This window comes from Aquarana catesbeiana, linkage group LG11 (assembly GCF_042186555.1).
Source record: "Aquarana catesbeiana isolate 2022-GZ linkage group LG11, ASM4218655v1, whole genome shotgun sequence".
In the NCBI taxonomy this organism is placed as follows: domain Eukaryota; kingdom Metazoa; phylum Chordata; class Amphibia; order Anura; family Ranidae; genus Aquarana; species Aquarana catesbeiana.
Genome location: NC_133334.1, coordinates 278,630,323 through 278,653,195, shown reverse-complemented (window position 1 = coordinate 278,653,195; position 22,873 = coordinate 278,630,323).

Sequence of the window (22,873 nt, the reverse complement as noted above, 5' to 3'; positions counted from 1 at the left end):
TTATATATAGATTATTGTAATCCTGCTTGCTGTTCTACTACGCTCATCTCTGGCTCCCTGACGTTTTGGCTTGTCTGACTATCTGTTCTGGTTCCTGAACTCTGGCTATGTTTTGACTATGTCTACTCAGTTTACCTTTTTATTATTAATATTATTAAACAAGTGTGATTTAATTGTACTTCTGTCTCAGTCTGATTCATGGTTTCTGACACACTACCAGTTTGGGCTGGGAAGGGTGGGAATGAAATTAAAGACTACCAGTATGGGTTGGGAAGGGTAGAAGTGAAAATAAGAACTACCAGTTTGGGTTGGGAAGGGTGGGAGTAAAAATAAAACTACCAGTTTGAGTTGGGAAGGGTGTCCCGTAGCTGTCTGCTGCTCTGTTCTTCTGTTATCAGCCTGATAACTCCTGACAAGTTCTCCGTCACATATGATAAAAGCAGCCTGAATTTTGTGTTGGGGAGGATGCTATAAATAGATTAGCAGAGCCCTGAACTATTTTTGGAACGGGTGGAAGTGAAAATATTGTAAGTACTACCAGTTTGGCTTGACAAGAACTACCAGTTTGGGTTTGGAAGGGTGGAAGTGAAAGTAAGTGCTACCAGTTTGGATTGGGTAGGGTGGAAGTGAAAAAAAGTATTACCAGTTTGGGTTTGGAGGGTTGGAAGTGAAAATAAGCACTATGTAAGGGCTGGGCTCAGCCCTTCCTTCTCAAAACTAGCTCAGCTGTTGGCTAATTGACACTCCTTTCTCTTCTTAGTGGCTCACCTGTTAAAGATATCCTGATCGTCAGTCCTGCCTACTTAAGCTGTCCAGCCCAGATGATCTCTGCCTTCGCCTTGGTCACATCTCTAGAAACGCTCTCCTGTGTTCCTGTTAAAGACTTGCTTTGACATTCCTTCTGGCTCCAGATCCTGCTTGCTGTTCTACTACGCTCATCTCTGGCTCCCTGACGTTTTGGCTTGTCTGACTATCTGTTCTGGTCCCTGAACTCTGGCTATGTTTTGACTATGTTTACTCTGTTTACCTTTTCATTATTATTATTAAACAAGTGTGATTTAATTGTACTTCTGTCTCAGTCTGATTCATGGTTTCTGACACACTACCAGTTTGGGCTGGGAAGGGTGGTAGTGAAAATAAGTACTACCAGGTTGGCTTGGGAAGGGTGGGAGTGAAAATAAAGACTACCAGTTTGGGTTGGGAAGGGTGGAAGTTAAAATAAGTGCTACCAGTTTGGATTGGGTAGGGTGGAAGTGAAAATAAGTGTTACCAGTTTGGGTTGAGAGGGGTGGAAATTAAGGGGATATCTCAGTCACATGGAACTACCTGATCTCACTTTTCCCTGCTACAATAATGCACTAGAGCTTGGTCAAGGACCACCACTGCCTGTGATTGGATAGGAAAGGAGCAAAGCCTGATTGGTTTGCAGCTGCCTTCCCTTCCCAGTTTGTTCAGGCAACTGCAAGTTCCACAGATGATGGGCCTGTTAAAAGTCCTTCCATTCAGAAGATCAGACAATTTTTTTTTCATGGGTTATTCTTAAAGATCCAAGCAGTTCTGCCATTAGACATTAAATAAATCTTTTCTTGAAGTCGGAGCCTTTCTTGGAATTAAGTTTATTTAACACTTTCATAAATGGGGCTCAGAAATGGCAAATCCAATAATGTAAAGCAATTTGCACATTTCTTCCAGCAGCCGAGAGAAGACGTTGAAATGATTCACAAACGCAGCAAGGTACAAAAAAAAAAAGAGCGCGCTTATCCTTGGATTGAAATAATTAGTCTCAGAGGTAATTTCCCATTGTTTGCCACCAGTAAGGATATTATTGCGGCATACTCTTTGATGTCATAATTCTGTATTTGGAATAGACTGCAAGCTGGTAGGGGATAATTCCCATTATTAGAAAATGTGTTTTAAACTGAGGGAAATGTCTGTAATATATACGGTTACGGCTGCAGAGAGCTATGGGAGCATGCAGCCAGCCTCTGAATCTTCTGCGCTGCAAACCAGGTGTTGGGGAGACATCAAAGCAATTACTGCAAAGATGTCTGTGTGTTCTAGGAGATGACAAGTGCATCCTGGGAAATTCTCAGAGTGGCAATCTTACGTCTGCTTAACGGGGCATTTCAACGTATGCCATGCTGTTTTCAGACAATGCAATAGTTACAAAACGACCACTTTGTAATATACTGTGTATTGTTAGGGAAAGGAGGCAGCAGGGATGAGTATGATGAATTACACATGAGGGATCTATTTGTTACTGTTCTAAGTGACTGAGGAAAGATTTGACATTTTCTATCAAAAGTTAACCCTTTGGGTTATGCAACAAAGTGTATAACACAGTTAACCCTTGAGGTTATGAAGCGAGGATGGTCAAGAAGGAGAAGCAGCCAGCTTGAGAGTGGAAGCGGTGGTGGCCAGTGACGGAGGTTTCCGTAGGTTGTACCCTGCTGGACCCCAACTATGGGCACTCTGCGGAATGGATCTCTCCTAAGGAGTGGGCCTGGAACCATGTATGTGCAAGGCCTTTTGAATTAAGTACGATGGATTCTCTATATACCTTCAGGCTGGGCACAAAGTGTATAATACAGTTAACCCTTGAGGTTATGAAGAGAGAAGTGTCAAGAAGGAGGAGCAGCCAGCTCTGGAGTGGGAGTGGTGGTGGGTGGTGATGGAGGTTCCGTAAGTTGGGGTAGCCTGGCCATTAGTGTATCCTGTTGGGCAGCAGGGTCCCTAACTTTGGGCCCTCTGTGGAATGGAACTCTTCTAAGGAGTGGACCTGGAACCATGTATGTACAAGGCCTTGTGAATTAAGTACGATGGATTCTCTATATGCCTTGAGGGTTAGGCACAAAGTGTATAATACAGTTAACCCTTGAGGTTATCAAGAGAGGAGTGTCAAGAAGGAGGAGCAGCCAGTGGGCGGAGATGGAGGTTTCCGTAGGTCGGAGCAGCCTGGCACTTGATGCCAGGAAAACAGTGCTCAAACTCATGTTCAAACCATGCTTAATCATGCTTAAAGAAATGAGCATTCGCACATAAGTGTTCAAAGAATTAGGACCCTGCTCACATTTACATGAGCATGTGTGCATGAGCATTAACATGCTGCACGTGCTTATGTGCATGAGCGTGCATGTTTGCTGGAATTTGGCACCCAGAGGCCTATTTAAAGCCATACAGGACTCTGGATCATTGCTGAGTGTTCCTCAGCTCCTTCTACCTGTGACCTGATCCCGTGTACTTCTGTATCCAGACCAGGCTTGTTCCTGAACCCCTGTTGCTGACTCTAGCTTGTGACTCCAAGCTTGTCTTCTGCCTGCTGTTCCGGTACCTTGGCCTAGCTTTGACTTTGGCCCTGATTCCTGATTCTGCACTTCTGCCGTCCAATTTTTGCCAACTCCTGCCTGTCTGAACATGCACCCAAGATCCTGCATCTGCTATCTTCAGCTTCACATGTGCTATCAGATCTCCTGGCCCGGATCTTCTACCGGCCCCCGTGCCACTCTGTGCCCTGTTATACTTTGTCATAATTCCCAGAGGAAACAGGACAAGAGGTGTAAGGGAAGCTGTCCCGTTAACCAGGTATGTGACACTTGGTGTACCCTACTGAGCAGCAGGGTCCCTAACTTTTGGCCTGCTGCGGAACGAAACTCTCCTAGGGACTGAGCTTGGAACCATGTATGACCTTGCAAATTAAGTATGGTGGCTTGCCTATTTGCCTTCAGGGCTGGGTATGAGTAAAAAGCAAAGCGTGTTGTGAAGAGCCGCCGGCTCTTCACAACAGGCAGGGGAGATTTGTCCATCCACTCTGAGGAGAGATCAGAGAGGAACCAGACTCAGTGCTTTGGTTTAGGATAGTACACACTATAGTGGGATGTGCTTTTTTCATGTCTGAGGTTTACAACCACTTCAAACCTTGCACTAACCTTTGCAGTAACCCTAACACTAATTATCACCCTAAACCCTTCAGGAACCCCAACCCCGGCCCTCCTTAGTATCAACTTATTTCTATCCCCACCTCTCCTACACTGGAATTCTCTGTGTTTAAGAAAAACCCTTGCTGAACCCTGATAAAGAGGGCAGAGCCTGGCCTTTGAAAGGCATTGGCTTGAATGTTCTGGACTGGTACCTTCTGGAAGAATGAAAGGAGAAATAAGGTGGAGTTGCCTGGAGTATTCTGAGGACCCTGACCAATCCCCAACTTTGGTTGGCAGGGGGCAGACCCCCTTAAATACTCAGGGTCAGCGCAGCTGGGGAGGAGTTGTTTGGGTGGAAGCTGGAGATGGAGTGCTAGGCTGTTGTGGCCTTTAAAGGAGCTCCGCAGTCTGGGGGAGGGGTTACCTTGGGCCTGGGCTCGGGTGCGGATGGGACCTTCCTAAAACCACGGAGGCGTCCTGGCTAGGAGGCACGAGAGAAAGGAGGACAGCTGGAGAACACTGCCAGACCAGTCTCCAGGAGGAACAAGGAACAGCCAAGGGGGCTGGTGAGTGACACACAGTCAGGAGGACTGGGGAGGCAAGCCTGAGAGGACTGGGATATTGCAGTCTGGGATGGATGCAGAGCCAGTAATGAGGACTGTGGTGACACAGGCAGTGGAAAGAGGCAACCGCAGCCAGGAGGGCTGGCAGGGTCTAAAGAGGTGGCAGTAGCCACATGTGGGACAGCTAGCACTAAGGACTATCTATTTTTGCTACACCATAAGGGCCCGCGGTCCCTGCCTGCAAAGAGCATTTGCTTTGGGCCTGGCTGAGTCAGTGTCAGGCCCTAACCACAGTGCTAGCTGGTCCTGGGAGTGATAGTCGGCAAGCAAGTGTATGTGCTGGATTTGAATAGAAGAGGTTGTATTAGAGGGGGTGTTAGAGCCGTGCCGCACCGCGTCACGGGGGGTGGGTCAGGGGCAGTTGCGCTAGTGCCGCTCCACCAGCCTGGGGGGGGGGGATGTTTGTCGCCCCCAAAAAGAACCTACCAGTCGCCACTGGGTACCGCTACAATAACAATAAAGGAAATGCCTTTGTGGGGGGCAATGAGAGGGCTAAAATTCTGCCAAGTTGCTTCCATTCCACCGCTTCGAGCTAACAAACTGTCTCTTCTGAGTGCCCAACGTCAGCTCAACTGTCAGCTGTGAGTAAAGTAAGTAAAGCTGAAAAAGGGGAAGATGTTAAATCTTTTAAAATAATTCTGCACGGCTATAATGCGGCTGAATATTCAAAAAAGCAATTTTCCATAAGTCCTACATTGCATCCCTTCAGTGGCTGTCAAATGTGCACATGCTCAGTGACAGTTAAGAGACAAGACATCAAAAAATGGAAAGTGGGGGAGTTGAGAGAGTTGAGAGTGCGGAGTACAGAGTACCCGGCTTATTAAAAAAGAAAAAAAAAAGAAATGACAGTTCGTTCTGAACTCAGAAAGGAGGAAATAAAAGAAAATAAATATATTGTGAGAACGGTAATGTAGCGTTACGGCCATTATCCAGCTAAAAATAAATTCTAAAGTAGAAGGCAAAGTTCAGGAACACAACGCTCGGTAACCAAGCAGCAACAATCACACAGGTGCCCCAAGACTCGTAGAAAAAAAAAAAAACACTTTCCGGCGCGATTTCTAATTTTCAATTACGCATGCATGGCTCCCCGGGGTGTCCGGGGTATAAATCCCAAATTAGCCCGTGGTAGCTTGTCATCGGCTGACAGCCAGAACTGACTGCAAAGATTCAATCGTCGTCCCGAGGGATCGCTGCCACACATTGACACTAATTGCCTCTCTACTTGACAGTCTAGGCTGAGAAAAACAAGAAGCTACTGGGCGGCGACGCTCCTCTGCGTCACCCCTAGAGCCGGGCGGCGAGGGAGACGCGGGCGGAAAGAGCGAGGCTTATTGAATGCAGCTGGTGTCATCAGTTTTGTGAGCTGTAGGCCCGACCCGGATTCCGAACATTAAAGCGGAGTTATGGGCAAAATAAATAATGAGATATATGGTGAAAGTCTGCCACGGTCTTCAACGCAGATTTTACTTTTTATTAAATTACGCCATTAACCCCCTTGGAGCAGCGCCTCCTGGGCCCTTCAAGGGGTTTAGAATGCTGGGAGGCGGGGTTTATGAGCATGTGACCGCCCTAATTGGCTGTCACGGTGGTCACATGATCGAAAAACTCCCGATCGCAGGCAGCGTTCGTGAGCTTTCCATTAGCCGCCGGTAACTGTACCAGGAGCGCGCTGGGTGTGCTCTCTCGGCACAGCTGTATTTGCCCTAATGCACGCAAATATGTGGCGGCTCAGCGCCAAGGCCCACCCACCGAGAGGCCACATATTTATGCACCAATGTTGAAGCCCAGCAGCTGAATGATCATATTCACCTGCTTAGCTTCACACTTCCCGCGGTGCACACAGGAGGAGAGGGTAGGGTTGTCACCTGTCCAGGATTCATCCGGACAGTCCAGGTTTGGAATCATGTGTCCGGGTTTCAGTCTGCCTGAAACCCAGACAAATTATTCAGACCGGGCTGTGGCTCCCCAAGTAACTGAGATAGTCACACACAAATCTGTTGCTGTCCGGGAGCTGGGGGTGGCTGTTTGGGGTCAGGTTCGGCATCACTGGGGGGCAGGGTCATGATGTCAACAAGAACATTTTTTGGCCACACCCACTGTTCACCACTGCGCGATATACGCACCGCATTACTACTTTCCTTGGGGCACCCAAAGGTGTCCAAGGTCTTTTATAATCCTATAGTGTATACTACAGGAGTGTTTGGGTTTGGCTTGTAGAAAAGTTGACAACACTAGGAGAGGAGCAGGAGGAGAAGGAGCAGATCGGCACTCTCCTCTACCATCCGTGCAAGGGAGGAGGGAGGAGGAACTGTCAATGTAGGCTCTGGGCTGTATGAAAGAGATGCTCTCAGCTCAGAGCCCTGTGGCCAGGAGCCTCGCTAGGGCCTCCCGACAGTGAGGGAACGGTCACAAGTGCGACCTTTGCGACCCTGGTAGTTCCGCCGCTGAGTTGATTGCATAACAATAGCTAGGAAAAATGTATATATAATATATATTTCTAATAACAAATTCTCTGTAAATATATTGAAAGATTAGGAAACTTAGGCTACAACAGCTTAAGTCAGAATCAACTCATGCTGGCAGGAAGGTGAGAGGCCAAGACAAGGCAGAGGAGGACAAGGTGAGTCCAGAGCAAGGAAAGGTAAGTCCTGGAAAGGCAAGACAATGCAAGGTGGGCTGGGGCAAAGGAAAGCAAGGCAGGGAAAGGCAAGGGAAAATAAAGACAAGACAAGGCAAAGTGAGTCAGGGAAAGGCACGGTAAGGGCAAGGGTTGAGAAGGCAAAGCAAGGAGAGGCAGAACAGGGCAAGGCAGAGCAGGAGAAGGCAAAACTAAGCAGGTGAGTCAGGGAAAGCCAAGTTAGAGCAGGGCAAGGCCAAGCAGGGTGAGTCAGAACAAGGCAATTCAAGGAGAGGCAGGGCAGGACCAGGTAGAGCAGAACAGGGCAAGGTGAGTCAGGACAGGGCAAGGTAAAGTGAGGCAGAGCAAGGCAAGGTAGAGCAGGACAAAGCAAGGCAAAGCAAGGTAAGTCAGGGCAGGACAAGGTGAGGCCAGAGCAAGGAAAGGTAAGTCCTGGAAAGGCAAGACAATGCAAGGTGGGCCGGGGCAAAGCAAAGCAAGGCAGGGAAAGGCAAGGGAAAGTAAAGACAAGACAAAGCAAGGCAAGTCTGGGCAGGGCAAGGTTGAGCAGAAAAAGGCAAGGTAGGGCTGGACAAGGATAGGTAGAGCAGGGCAGGGCAAGGTAACTTATGGCAAGGCAATGCAAGGTAAGGCAGGGTAAGACAAGGTGGGTCTGGGCAAGGCAAGGGAAGGGCAAAGATAGACAAGGCAAAGCAAGGAGAGGCAGAGCAAGGCAAGGCAGAACAGGAGATAGCAACTTAAAACAAGGTAAGTAAGGGCTAGGCAAGGTAGAGCAGAATAGGGCGAGGTGAGTCAGGACAAGGCAAGGCAAAGTGAGACAGAGCAAGGCAAGTTAGAGCAGGATGAGGCAAGATAAAGCAAGGTGAGTCAGGGCAAGTCAAGATAGAGCAGGGCAATGCAAAGTGAGGCAGGGCAAGTCAAGATAGAGCAGGGCAAGGCAAGACAAGGTGAGTCTGGGAAGGACAAAGCAAGGCGAGGCAAGGCAGAGCTGGTCAAAACAAGGCAAAGCAAACAATCCAGGACTAGGTAAGGCTTGGCAAGAAAAAATAAGGCATAGTAAGGTGAGACAAGTGAGGTAAGGTGGAGCAGGACAAAGGAAGGCCAGGCAGGGCAGGGTTAAGCAGAACACAATGAGGATTAATATGTAACAAATAGCAGGACCTGATAATAAGTCTTCCTGACAATTTTAAACCCGCCTGGTCTTCCCCTTTAAGACCAACAGAGATAAATTATTTATCTGCATGCACTCTAATTACAACTCTACTCTTAGCTCCTCTCAGCCAATGAGCCCGACGTGTCATCCAAATCCTGATCAATGAGCAATTGATATCCCCCTCCAAGCTCAGAGCCGATAGCGTGTCAGTAAATTGCAATTTAACATGTTCGGTAAACAGCAAAATAACCCCAAAGCAGACTGATACTCTCAATTTAGCCTCGCAAAGTGACGCCCCGCTCAGCAAATGCGATCAGAGAACAGACGCCTGATTTCCAGGTTTTTCTTTCATTAAAGTGATTACAGAGCACAACACTGCCCAATGATTACAATCAAAGTCTATAATATTATCAAACAAAAAAAAAGAAACTCCTACCTATAAAAATGTTTCTACTCCTAAATCTCAATGACAGGCAAACTTTTTGAGGCCCGTTCGAACCGAGTCACATTTTTTGTGCTTTTGACGTATTTCTCATTCATTTTTGATGGGCCTTCAATATTTCTTAACAGGCCAAGAATGTAGCCATCCGAATTTCCATTTGAGGGACAGGAGCGTTTCTTGTATGTGTAGCGCTACAAATCCCCTCCCCACCTCCCCCGTAGGAGCCGCTGTAGGTTTAACTGGTTGTTTCCCAACTTAGTCCACAGGCAGCCAGGCGTGCAGCCAGGGCCGGGACAGGGAGTGGGCAGGAGGGACGGTTGGCCTGGACACTGTTTATCTATTTCCCATATAGCTACATAGTTATTCAGGTTGAAAAAAGACACAAGTCCATCTAGTTCAACCAATAATAAAAAATTTTAAAAAAATCGTACAATCCAATATACACAATCCTCCACCCACAGTTGATCCAGAAGAAGGTGAAAAACCCCAGCCCAGAGGCAATCGGATATTCCCTGGATCAACTTTACCTATAAATGTTTGGCTGTAGCAGCAGGCAGTTTGTTGGGGGAAGGGCTGGGGAGCGGTGCAATGAGTGTCTGCAGCCAACTGTGAAGCATGGTGGAGGTTCATGGTGCAAGTGTGGGGCTGCATTTCTGCAAGTGAAGTTGGAGATTTGTTCAGGATCAATGGTGTCCTCAATGTTGAGAAATACAGGAAGACATTTACCCATCATGCCATACCACCGGGTAGGTGTGTGGCCCCAAATTAATCTGCATGAGGACAACAACCCCAAAAATACAGCCGATGCCATTAAGAACTATCTTTAGTGTTAAGTTGAACAAGGAGTCCCGGAAGTAATGGTTTGGCCCCCACAGAGCCCTGATCTCACCATCATGGAGTCTGTCTGGGATGGCATGACGAGACAGAAGGATTTGGAGGCAGCCGACATCCACAGAAAATCTGAGCTTAGTTCCCCAAGATATATACATAGAACAACCTACCTGCCGAGTTCCTTCAACAACTGTGTGCACCTAGAAGAAAGCAGGGGGGGGGGCAAATATTGATTGGATTATCTATTTTGTTAATTCCTAAAAATAAATCATTGGCACTTCGATTTCTGAAAGCATTCTTCGTTTACAGCATTAGCATCACACCTGCCTAAAACTTTTGCCCTGTGCCATATTTACAATATATACATATATATATATATATATATATATATATATATATATATATATATATATATATATATATATATATATACACACACACACTATATTGTCAAAAGTATTGTGACGCCTGTCTTTACACACACATGAACTTTAATAGCATCCCAGTCTTAGTCCGGAGGGTTCAATATTGAGTTGGCCCACCCTTTGCAGCTATAACAGCTTCAACTCTTCTGGGAAGGCCGTCCACAAGGTTTAGGAGGGTGTCTATGGGAATGTTTGACCATTCTTCCAGAAGTGCATTTGTGAGGTCAGGCGCTGATTTTTGGACGAGAAGGTCTGGCTCGCAGTCTCTAATTCGTCCCAAAGGTGTTCTATCAGGTTGAGGTCAGGCCAGTCAAGTTCCTCCACCCCAAACTCGCTCATCTTTGTGGACCTTGCTTTGTGCTCTGGTCCAAATCATTTGGTGGAGGGGGGATTATGGTGGTGGGGGGGTTATTTTTCAGAGGTTGGGTTTGGCCCCTTAGTTCCAGTGAAGGGAACTCTTAAGCTGTCAGCATACCAAGACATTTTGGACAATTTCATGCTCCCAACTTTGTGGGAACAGTTTGGGGACGGCCCCTTCCTGTTCCAACATGACTGTCCACCAGTGTACAAAGCAAGGTCCATAAAGTAATGGAGGAGCGAGTTTGGGGTGGAGGAACTTGACTGGCCTGCTAAAGTCCTGACCTCAACCCGATAGAACACCTTTGGGATGAATTCGAGCGGAGACTGCGAGCCAGGCCTTCTCGTCCAACATCAGTGTCTGACCTCACAAATGCTCTTCTCTTCTGGAAGAATGGTCAAACATCCCCATAGACACCCTCCTAAACCTTGTGGACGGCCTTCCCAGAAGAGTTGAAGCTGTTATAGCTGCAAAGGGTGGAGCCAACTCAATATTGAACCCTACGGACTAAGACTGGGATGCCATTAAAGTTCATGTGCGTGTAAAGGCAGGCGTCCCAATACTTTTGACAATTTCGTGTGCGTGTGTATATATATATATATATATATATATATATATATATATATATATATATATATATATAATTTTTTTTTTTTATGGTATGTATATGTCATTCATGACATGGTACAGGATGACGCAGCCTTACATTTGACTCTTGGATCTGGCAGTTGCGAGCCTTTCAAGCTATAAATTACAATCAGGCTTTTACTGTACCTAGATGGAGTCTGAGGAGCACATGACAGGTCTATGCTTATTTTCCTACAGAAAGCTCTGCTATAAATTCATAGAGTCTGAGAGAGTCCATTAGGCACTGTGCAGGAGAACCTTAATCACCAGTCTCATGACTCCTCTTTTCATCCCTCCACTAAACTCTTGTTCTCCAAATGTGGCGGCGCGTTTCATGTCAGCTCACCTTTCCGAACCCTCAAGCAGGCTCTGAATCCCGTTCAGGACTGTTTGAAAAATACCTCAATGGCATTTCACATTTCAAACATCTCGGTTTTAAAAGCATTCGCCTTGACTCAGATGCATTCTTTTAAAGCACGTCCGAAACACGATAAAAGGAAAGTATTTCTGCCCGGGTGAAAGTGCGTCATAACACCGCCGGATGTTATTTAATAAATACTTTGTTTATTTTATTGCTCCATCTATATCTCAAAGGGTTCAAATTGTGTCTCTGCTTTTCCCAACTGCATTTGTTTCACCTGAACAATTATGTTAAAGGGTAACCATAGTGAAGAATTGGAATTTCTCCGTTTGTTTGTCATAGCCGAGTCAACCAATTCAACACACACATTCACCGGACACTTTATTAGGTACACCTGTCCTTTTCAACACAAATTGATAATCAGCCAATCACATGGCAGCAGCTCAATGCATTTAGGCATCTAGACGTGGTGAAGACGACGTGTTGAAGTTCAAACTGAGCATCAGAATGGGGAAGAAAGGGGATTTAAGTGGCTTTGAACATGGCATGGTTGTTGGTGCCGTATGGGCTGGTCTGAATATGCAATCGGAGATGGTATTCTGCATACATTGAGTGTAACGAGTGGTTGTTTTAATTGCTGTTGCCTTTCTATCATGTGGAACCAGTGTGCCCATCTCTCGGGTTTACAGGCTCATTGGACAATAGAAGATTGGAAAAGCGTTGCCTGGTCTGATGAGTCTGGATTTCAGCTGTGACATTCAGATGGTGGGGTCAGAATTTGGCGCATGGACCCATCCTGACTTGTATCACCGGTTCAGGCTGGTGGTGGGGGTGTAATGGTGGGGGGGATATTTTCTTGGCACATGTTGGGCCCCTTAGTACCAATTGAACATCCTTTAAATGCCACGGCCTACCTGAGTATTGTTGCTGACCATGTCCATCCCTTTATGACTACAGTGTCCCCATCTTCTGATAGCTCCTTCTAGCAGGGTAATGCGCCATCCCTGAACCATGAACTCTTCAAGTCTGCTCATACTACTTCATGGCCCCCAGTTGTGAGCCATGGACTGTTCCAGTCTGCCATTACTTGTGCTCATACTACTTCATGGTCCCCAGCCGTGAACCATGGACTGTTCCAGTCTGCCATATTTGTGCTCATACTACTTCATGGTTTCCAGCCTTGAACTGTGGACTGTTCCAGTCTGCCACTACTTGTTCTCATACTACTTCATGGTCCCCAGCCGTGAGCCATGGACTGTTCTAGTCTGCCATTACTTGTGCTCATACTACTTCACGGTCCCCAGCCTTTAACCATGAACTGTTCCAGTCTGCCATTACTTGTTCTTATACTACTTCATGGTCCCCAGCTGTGAACCATGGACTGTTCCAATCTGCCATTACATGTGCTCACACTACTTCATGGTCCCCAGTCATCAAGCATGGACTGTTCCAGTTTGCCATTACTTGTGCTCATACTACTCCATGGTCCCCAGCTGTGAAACGTGGACTGTTCCAGTCTGACATTAATTGTGCTCATACTACTTCATGGTCCCCAGCTGTGAATTGTGGACTGTTCCAGTCTGCCATTACTTGTGCTCATATTACATAATGGTCCTCAGCCGTGAATCGTGGACTGTACCAATCTGCCATTATTTGTGCTCATACTACTTCATGGTCCCCAGCCATGAACCATGGACTGTTCCAGTCTGCCATTACTTGTGCTCATTCTACTTCATGGTCCTCAGCCATAATTTGTGGACTGTTCCAGACTGCCAATACTCGTACTCATACTACTTCATGGTCCCCAGTCATGAACTGTTCCAATTTGCCATTACTTGTGCTCATACTACTTAATGGTCCCCAGCTGTGAACCATTGACTGTTACAGTCTGCCATTACTTGTGCTCATACTAATTCATGGTCCCTAGCCGTGAACTGTGGACTGTTCCAGTCTGCTAATACTTGTGCTCATACTATTTCATGGTCCCTAGCTGTGGACCGTGCACTGTTCCAGTCTGCCATTACTTGTGCTCATTCTACTTCATGGTCCCCAGCTGTGAACAACGGACTGTTCCAGTCTGCCATTACTTGTGCTCCTACTACTTCTTGCACCACATGAATCATGGACTGTTCCAGTCTGCCCACAATAGTTCTATTGATACTGCGAGGGAAGTGTCCTCTACCAATATTACACGGCCCCCAGTGATAAACTGTTCCAGTCTGCCATTACTTGTGCTCATTCTACTTCATGGTCCCCAGGTTTGAACCACAGACTATTCCAGTCTGCCATTATTCCTGCTCGTACTATTCATGGTCCTCAGCTGTGAGCCACGGACTGTTCCAGTCTGCCATTGCTTGTGCTCATACTACTTTATGGTCCTCAGTCATTAATCATCGAGTGTTCGTGTCTGCCATTATTTGTGTTCATATTTCTTCATGGTTCCTAACTGTGAACCATGGACTGTTCCACTCTGTCAATACTTGTGCTCATGCTACTTCATGGTCCCCAGCCATGAACCATGGATTGTTCAAGTCTGCCAATGCTTATGCTCATATTACTTCATGGTCCCCAATCATGAACTGTTCCAGTCTGCCATTACTTGTGCTCACACTACTTCATGGTCCTCAGCTGTATGCCACGGACTGTCCAAGTCTGCCATTAATTGTGCTCCTACTAATTCTTGCAAAACAGCCATGAACCATGGATTGTTCCAGTCTGCCCACAATAGTGCTATTGATACTGCGAGAAAGTCTCCTCTGCCAATAATACCTGATGTTTTGGAGTTTCTCGCATCGCCTCAATTTCCTCCCACGTTCTTCAAGAATTTAAACTTCATAAAGACAACACCTAGACGATCAAGGAGCCGGAGTGAATGGACTGTTGTTACCGTGGAAAAAAGTGTAAAAAATCAGCGCAACCACTCTCAATATAAAAATAAATTTGAAAATAAACAAACATATGTTGCCTAATAACCCTGGCTAAACTGCAGCCAACAATCTCCTGGTGTGTTCACAACTTACCACTTTCCAAACTGCAAAAAAATATGTAAATGAGTGTAGCGCAACGGGTACGTAAAATATTACAACTGTTAAACTGGATTAGGAAGTCTTTAAACAAGACCGTTCAGATGAGACAGTGAGTCCAAATCGATAAAGGGTGCAATTTATTACACTGCAGTGGAGAAATACAACACAAACAGAGACCCAGCTCAGGTGAGCCGAGCGAAGAAAGGAAGTATCTCTGTCTTACAGACATCAAGTTAAACAATTTATAGTGATGAATATGCATAAGGTCTAGGCGTGTTTTAGGCTGTAATCTCGGTATGACCGTGTAATTAGCCCAATCGGTATTCATATCTTCTTAATAGCAAGCGAACAGTTAAATAGGTGTGATAACGTCATGTGACCGATAGAAAGTGAAACCAAAGATGGAAGTCGTCATCCAGCTCAAGCTCAACATTATCAGGCCCCTAAAATTCTACTCGCAACCAATTCAAAATCACCTTTTGAAGTGATAATATATGTGTAAACGAATGGAACGTAACAAATTAATAATAATAAATAACAATAATAGTAATAAAAACTTTTTATTATTTATATATATATTATAATAATATAATATATAATAATAATATTAATATAATATTATTATTATTTATTATTAATTCATTGCATTCCTTTTGTTTAGACGCGGCATTCGTTATTTCGGAAAATTCGTAACTTCGGATAAATTTGTATTAGTTACTTTCACTAACAGCCAAATTTGAAAAGAAATTACAATACCTATAATTTAATATTCAGTTATTATCAGTTAGCTGGTTATTCTTTTTAATTTTTGGATTTTCTTTCTTATTTTTGGATTTTCTCGTTTTCATATTTTAGAATTTACGAATTTTCTAATTTACGAATATTCGGAAAAATTAGTTAAACGGGTTTTCGTTAATTTGGGTATTTCTGAATTTGTCGAAATTTGTTAAAAAAAAACGAAACGAATTATTGCACATGTCTACTCTACACGTATGTTATCACTTCATAAGGTGATTTTAAATTGGTTGTAATATTTCACGTACCCATGGCGCTACACTCATTTACACATTTTTAATTTGTTGTTACCGTGTTCCCGGCTGCCTCATTGGGAAAGAACCTGTTTATTCTACAGCGACTCCTTCAGGGGTAGCGCTACATGTCTAATCAGTACTATACTGTTTGGAACCTAGAAGATCGATACAATCGGAGACTATTTTTTCTTTTTTTTTTTTTTTTTTTACTTTCTGCTACAGGCCCAATTCTTGAGTGTCCTACTTTGAATTCACTCCTTTTTATACGTTTAAAAAAACAAATGATTTCACTTTAAAAAAAAAAAAAAACCTTTAAATAAAACATGCGCATCTTCACGGCGGCTCCGCGTTGCCATTTTGCAACCTTGTATGACTGCATATGGAAATCGCCTTTCGCCAAAGAAAAGCTGGAACAAAAACAACAAGAGCATTTAAATGTCACCCTACAAATAAAACGTCACGTTAAATATCACAGATCATTAGCGCATTGATACACTTCTTCTCGAACGCCGTCGCCAACGCATAATTCTGCATGATTGGAAGACTTTGCAAAAGGACGTGCGCTTCCTTTTCTTTTTTTTTCTTTTTTTTTTTGTTAAACCGCTGAAATTCAATCAACATTCATGCATATATTCATTTTACTAATTTTCCCCAAACCTTCCATATCTGAAGCACATTTGGTTGCTCGTAAACTTTTTTAGTAGGCTCTAAATTTTTTTATGGTGCTATGTAAGTAGCCCCCTACTTTGCAGATGAAATATGAATTGGTTGTAAAAAAAATGGAGTCTTGTTTTATTTAAGGTGTTTTTTTTTTTTTTTTGCTATGTAGGAAAGTAAGAGGCTCGGAACGCGGCAGTGCAAATTAAATTTTATCTCTCAGCAAAACAATAGAGATGACATTAATCTCCTGTTTAGAGTATATGAATTGTATTCACAGGCAGACAATCGTTCTTGTGTTATAAGAAGAAGAAAAAAAAAGCCTTCGATGGGCCTGTGATTGTCACTGAGTCAGTGCAATTAGTATTCTCTTCATTGCGGCGTGAGATTGTTTATTGTACAGAGTTGAAAACTATTGAGTGAGATGAAATTCTATTTCTTGGTTCAGATATTTAGCAACATTTTTGTCTTCAGTTCTTTACCCAATTATTTGCTGACAGTTTATTTCATTCTCTCGCGCCTACGGTATGCTTTTGTGTAATGAGGACAGGGGAAACGAGTACGTTGTTCTCAAAGGGTCAGGCAGTCTAAATTATATATCTTAGCTTTTATTATGTGCTGGAAAGTTCAAGTCCAAAGCCAAAACTTTTTTATTGGGTAGAGTATGGCAGTGTTAAAACTGTCAGCTTTTATTTTGCATGCATAATGCCGCGTACGCACGAGCGGAATGTCCGACAGAAAAAGTCAGAGAGAAGCTTTTCATCGTCTATTCCGATCGTGTGAATGCTTCATCAGACTTTTTTTTTTTTTTTTTCAAAAATTCTGACGGACCTAGAAATGGAACATCTTCTAAATTTTTCCGACGGAACCAATTCCTATCGGGAAAACCGCTCGTCTGTATGCTGTTCCGACGGACCAAAAACGACGCATGCTCTGAAGCAAGTACGAGACGGAAGCTATTGGCTACTGGCTATTGAACTTCCTTTTTCTAGTCCCGTCGTACGCGTTGTACGTCACCTCGTTCTGGATGGTCGGACTTTGGTGTGACCGTGTGTAGGCAAGACCGCTTGAGCGGAATTCCGTCGGAGTTCCGTCGGAGAAACCGGTCGTGTGTACGCGGCATTAGAGGCCCTAAACCAGCCTTTCCCAACTCTTTTACCATGGAGGAACCCTTAAAACATTTTTTCAAGTCTCGGGAAATCCTGCCAAAATAATTCTACCTATAGTTTGGGTATATTAGCATGATCATCAAATGTAAATATACACCGGTCAGCCAAAATTACGACCACTCACCTAATATTGAATAGGCCCCTCTTTTGCTGCCAAAACAGCCTTGACACATCAAGGCATGGACTCCACTAGTTCTCTGGAGCTATGCTGTGATATCTGGTACCAAGCAGTAGCAGATCACACTTTACACACTTCACTGGCTTATATTCTTCCCATAGTGCATCCTGGTATCATCTCTTCCTCCATCAATGGCCTACCTTCTTCCCATAGTGCATCCTGGTACCATCTATTTCTCCATCAATGGCCTACCTTCTTCCCATAGTGCATCCTGGTATCATCTCTTCCTCCATCAATGGCCTACCTTCTTCCCATAGTGCATCCTGGTACCATCTCTTCCTCCTTCACTGGCTTACCTTCTTCCCATAGTGCATCCTGGTACCATCTCTTCCTCCTTCACTGGCTTATCTTCTTCCCATAGTGCATCCTGGTATTATTTCTTCCTCCTTCACTGGCTTATCTTCTTCCCATAGTGCATCCTGGTACCATCCCTACCTTCTTCACTGGCCTACGTTCTTCCCATAGTGCATCCTGGTACCATCTCTTCCTCTTTCACTGGCTTACCTACTTCCTATAGTGCATCCTGGTACCATCTCTTCATCCATCAATGGCTTACCTTCTTCACATAGTGCATCCTGGTATTGTCTCTTCCTTCCTTCACTGGCTTACCTTCTTCCCATAGTGCATCCTGGTATCATCTCTTCCTCCTTCACTGGCTTACATTCTTCCCATAGTGAATCCTGGTACCATCTCTTCCTCCTTTAATGGTTTATCTTCTTCCCATAGTGCATCCTGGTACCATCTCTTCCTCCTTCACTGGCTTACCTTCTTCCCATAGTGCATCCTGGTACCATCTCTTCCTCCTTCACTGGCTTACCTTCTTCCCATAGTGCATCCTGGTATCATCTCTTCCTCCTTCACTGGCTTATCTTCTTCCCATAGTGCATCCTGGTACCATCTCTTCCTCCTTCACTGGCTTATCTTCTTCCCATAGTGCATCTTGGTACCTGGTACCATCCTGGTACCATCTCCTCCTCCATTAATGGCTTATATTCTTCCCATAGTGCATCCTGGTACCATCTCTTCCTCCTTCACTGGCTTACCTTCTTCCCATAGTGCATCCTCTGTACCATCTCTTCCCCTGGTACTTGTCAAGTAACATCCACATGAATGGAAAGGTCTCCCTGCAGAACATTACCACAATTTCCCTTCATGGACTGTGACTGGGCCATTCTAACACATGAATCTGCTTTGATCTAAACCATTCCATTGTAGCTCTGGCTGTATGTTTCGGGTCGTTGTCCTGCTGGAAGGTGAACCTCTACCCCAGTCTCAAGTCTATGGCAGACTCTAACAGGTTTTCTTCTAAGATTGTCCTGTATTTGGCTCCATCCATCTTCCTATGAACTCTGACCAGCTTCCCTGTCCCTGCTGAAGAAAACCATCCCTACCACATGATGCTGCCACCACCATGTTTCACGGTGGGGGTGGTGTGTTCAGGGTGATGTGCAGTGTTAGTTTTCCACCACACATAACGTTTGGCTTTTAGGCCAAAAAGTTTAATTTTTGTCTCATCTGACCAGATCACCTTCTTCCACATGTTTGCTGTGTCCCCCACATGGCTTCATGCAAACTGCAAACAGGACTTCTTATGACTTTCTTTCACCAATGTCTTTCTTCTTGTCACTCTTCCATAAAGGGCAGATTTGTGGAGAACACGACTAATAGTTGTCCTGTGGACAGATTCTCCCACCTGAGCTGTGGATCTCTGCAGCTCCTCCAGAGTTACCATGGACCTCTTGGCTCTTCTCTGATGAATGCTCTCCTTGCCCGGCCGGTCAGTTTAGGTGGACGGCCATGTCTTGGTAGGTTTGCAGTTGTGCCATACTCTTTCCATTTTCCAATGATGGATTGAACAGAGCTCCGTGAGATATTCAGAGCTTGGGATATCAATTTATAACCTAACCCTGCTTTATACTTCTCCACAACTTTATCCCTGACCTGTCTGGTGTGTTCCTTGGTCTTCATGATGCTGTTTGTTCACTAAGGTTCTCTAGCAAACCTCTGAGGGCTTCACAGTACAGCTGTATTTATACTGAGATTAATTGACACACAGGTGGACTCTATTTACTAATTAAGGTGACTTCTGAAGGCAATTGGCTCCTCTAGATTTTAGTTAGGGGTATCAGAGTAAAGGGGGCTGAATACAAATGCCCCCCCCCCACACTTTTCAGATATTTATTTGTAAAAAATGTTGAAAACCATTTATCATTTTCCTTCCACTTCACAATTATGTGAATACTTTTTCAAGGCACTGTATTGACTTTTAATCAATCATTTGGTACTTGGTTCCTTCTATTCACCTAATCTCCTCAAGTAGGGTGAGTCCCTCTTCTGAGGGTCCATCTTGTTACTTTGTGTCTCCCAAGTGGCCGGAGATCCACCCAACAAGAATCACTATCAACTTACATTTGAAGAAAAAGATAAGCTCCAAGTCCAGCACCTCCAACCAGGACAGCCTAAACCAAGAGTATAGTTATAGATGGAGACACACCACAGTTCTTATTAGATTTTTAACGCATTGGCTATATTTTTTTCTGCTAGTTGTGACTTTACTATCATGATTTAAGGATATATTGAGTTGCCTTCTTTCCATTCACTAAATCTTCTGTGGGTCCGTTCTTTCACTTTGAGTGGCTGAGATCCATTCGACAAGAACCACAATCAGCTTACATTTGAGGAAAAACTAAGCATCAAGTCCAGCAGCGCCTCTATTTCTCTTCTTGCTGGTTTCTAAGATGTTGACATACATAAGATAATGATACGCTAGATATGCTAAATATAATTTAAAAAACCAAAAAAAACGGACAAGCCTATCAAAATTGCAAAAAATAAATTAAATTGGCCAGACTTATAAGACAGTCATGCCTTATAATAAATTAAATGTTTAATTATAAAAAAATATATATATATTATTAAAATTATTTTAAAAATATATAAATTATAATTTTTAATCATAATTTTGCCACAAAAATCATTATTATGAATGAAACTTTGCATTATAAAAAAAAAAGTACTTACATTATTTAAAAAAAAATATTTAAATTATAATTTTTAATTATAATTTTGCCACAAAATTCATTATTATGAATGAAACTTTGCATTATAAAAAAAAAAAGTACTTACATTATTTAAAAAAAATATTTAAATTATAATTTTTAATTATAATTTTGCCACAAAAATCATTATTATGAATGAAACTTTGCATTATAAAAAATAGTGCTTATATTATTTAAAAATATATTTAAAATTATAATTTTTAATTATAATTTTGCCACAAAATTCATTATTATGGATGAAACTTTGCTGGGGGGTGCACATTGCAGGGGCTTCTATCTCTAAGTGATTCTTTCTACAAGTGATATGCACTTCATTCTCTGCACTTCAGCGATTGCACGAAGCAAACAATTACAGCAATCTGCACTGGAAAGCAGCTAACAGACTACAGGTGACCCTGTCTCTCTCTTAAGCTCTCCTTCCACTCTGTAACATGCACTCTCTACCACTACTTCTGACACTCCTGACCTCTCTCCTCAAACTCTCTTACCTTCACCCCCCCTCTCCACCCGCCTGCTTATACATATCACCCTGCCTTCTGTCTTCCCCCTACTACTGCTCTTACCAACTCTCGCTCATTCTACATCCATACACTGATAAAACCTCCAGTACTCTGAAACATGCCCCTTCACATAAATCACAGTCCCACATTACCTCCCTCACCCTCCTGCTTCTCCTAATCTCTGGTGACATATCCCCAAACCCTGGGCCACCATCATCTGTCATTGCCCATTGCTCCCATCCCCCTACACCCTCTGGCAGGAGCCGCAACCCACAGAACTTGGTCTCTATTCCTCTTTCCAATACCAGCCCCCCCTTTTCCTGTGCCCTGTGGAATGCACGTTCTGTCTGCAACAAACTCACCGCCCTCCACGACCTCTTCATCACAAATTCCTTTAACCTACTTGCCATTACTGAAACCTGGCTTCATGAATCGGATACTATTTCTCCTGCTTCCCTCTCCCATGGGGGCCTTCTCTGGACTCACTCCCCCAGACCAAGTGGACGGAAGGGAGGTGGAGTGGGAATCCTTCTAGCTCCATGCAGCACCTATCAGGTTCTTCACCCACCTCCCTCTCTGATACTCTCCTCTTTTGAGGCACACTGCATTCGTCTTTTCTCTCCCATTTCTCTAAGAATTGCTGTCATCTACCGGCCCCCTGGACCGGTATCAGCCTTTCTTGATGACTTCTCTGCCTGGCTACCCTACTTTCTCTCTTCTGAAATCCCCACAATTATTCTTGGGGACTTCAACATCCCTGTCAACACTAACACTACTATTACTTCTAAACTTCTCAGTCTAACCTCATCGCTTGACCTGAAGCAATGGATACAGGCTCCTACCCACTCCAATGGCAACACCCTTGACCTTGCCTTCTCCTATCTGTGCACTCCGTGCAACCTTTCCAACAATCCACTCCCACTCTCTGATCACCACCTTATTAGTTTTGCTCTCTCCTTGTCTTCCACCTCTTCTCCCTCCAACCGCCTAACAGTTACACGCAGAAACCTTCGCCACCTCAACCCTTCTCTTCTCTACTCTGCTACTGATCACCTCTATGACAAAATCTCCCCCCTGTCCTGTCCCAACCTAGCTACTTTCGTTTACAACAGCTCACTGTCTTCCTCCCTAGACAAGCTGGCCCCCCTCACTACACGCAGAATTAGGCCCCGACTGCTACAACCCTGGCAAACAGATGACACCAGAAGTCTCAGAAAACGTAGCCGCGCTCTTGAGCGCCTGTGGCATAAGACTAAGACCCAGGAAGACTTCACACAATATAAATCTGCCCTCCTAAAATACTACTCCTGCCTTCACACTGCCAAACAGACCTACTTTATCACACTCATCAACACCTTCTCATCCAGTCCACGTCAACTCTTCTCTACCTTCAACACTCTACTCTGTCCTCCACTGCCTCCACCCACCAACTCACTCACTGCCCAGGAGATTGCCAATCACTTCAAAACTAAGATTGATACAATTCATGAGGAGATCGCCAATGCGCAAAAACCTCCCCCATGCAACACTCCATGTCCACAGATACAATCATTACTTCCCTCATTCAACCCTGCTACTACTACTGAGGTTGCTAAACTTTTATCTAGCACTCATCTAACCACTTGCCCCCTGGATCCTGTTCCCTCGCAAATGCTACGCTCACCCTCTGACTCGATTCTACGCTCTCTAACTCACATTTTCAACCTCTCCCTCTCTTGTGGCATCTTCCCAAACTCTCTAAAACATGCGCTAGTCACCCCCATACTAAAAAAGCCCTCACTGGATCCCACCAATCTCAACAACTTACGTCCCATCTCCTTACTCTCCTTCTCCTCCAAACTTCTTGAAAGACTGGTCTACAACCGATTAAGCGACCAT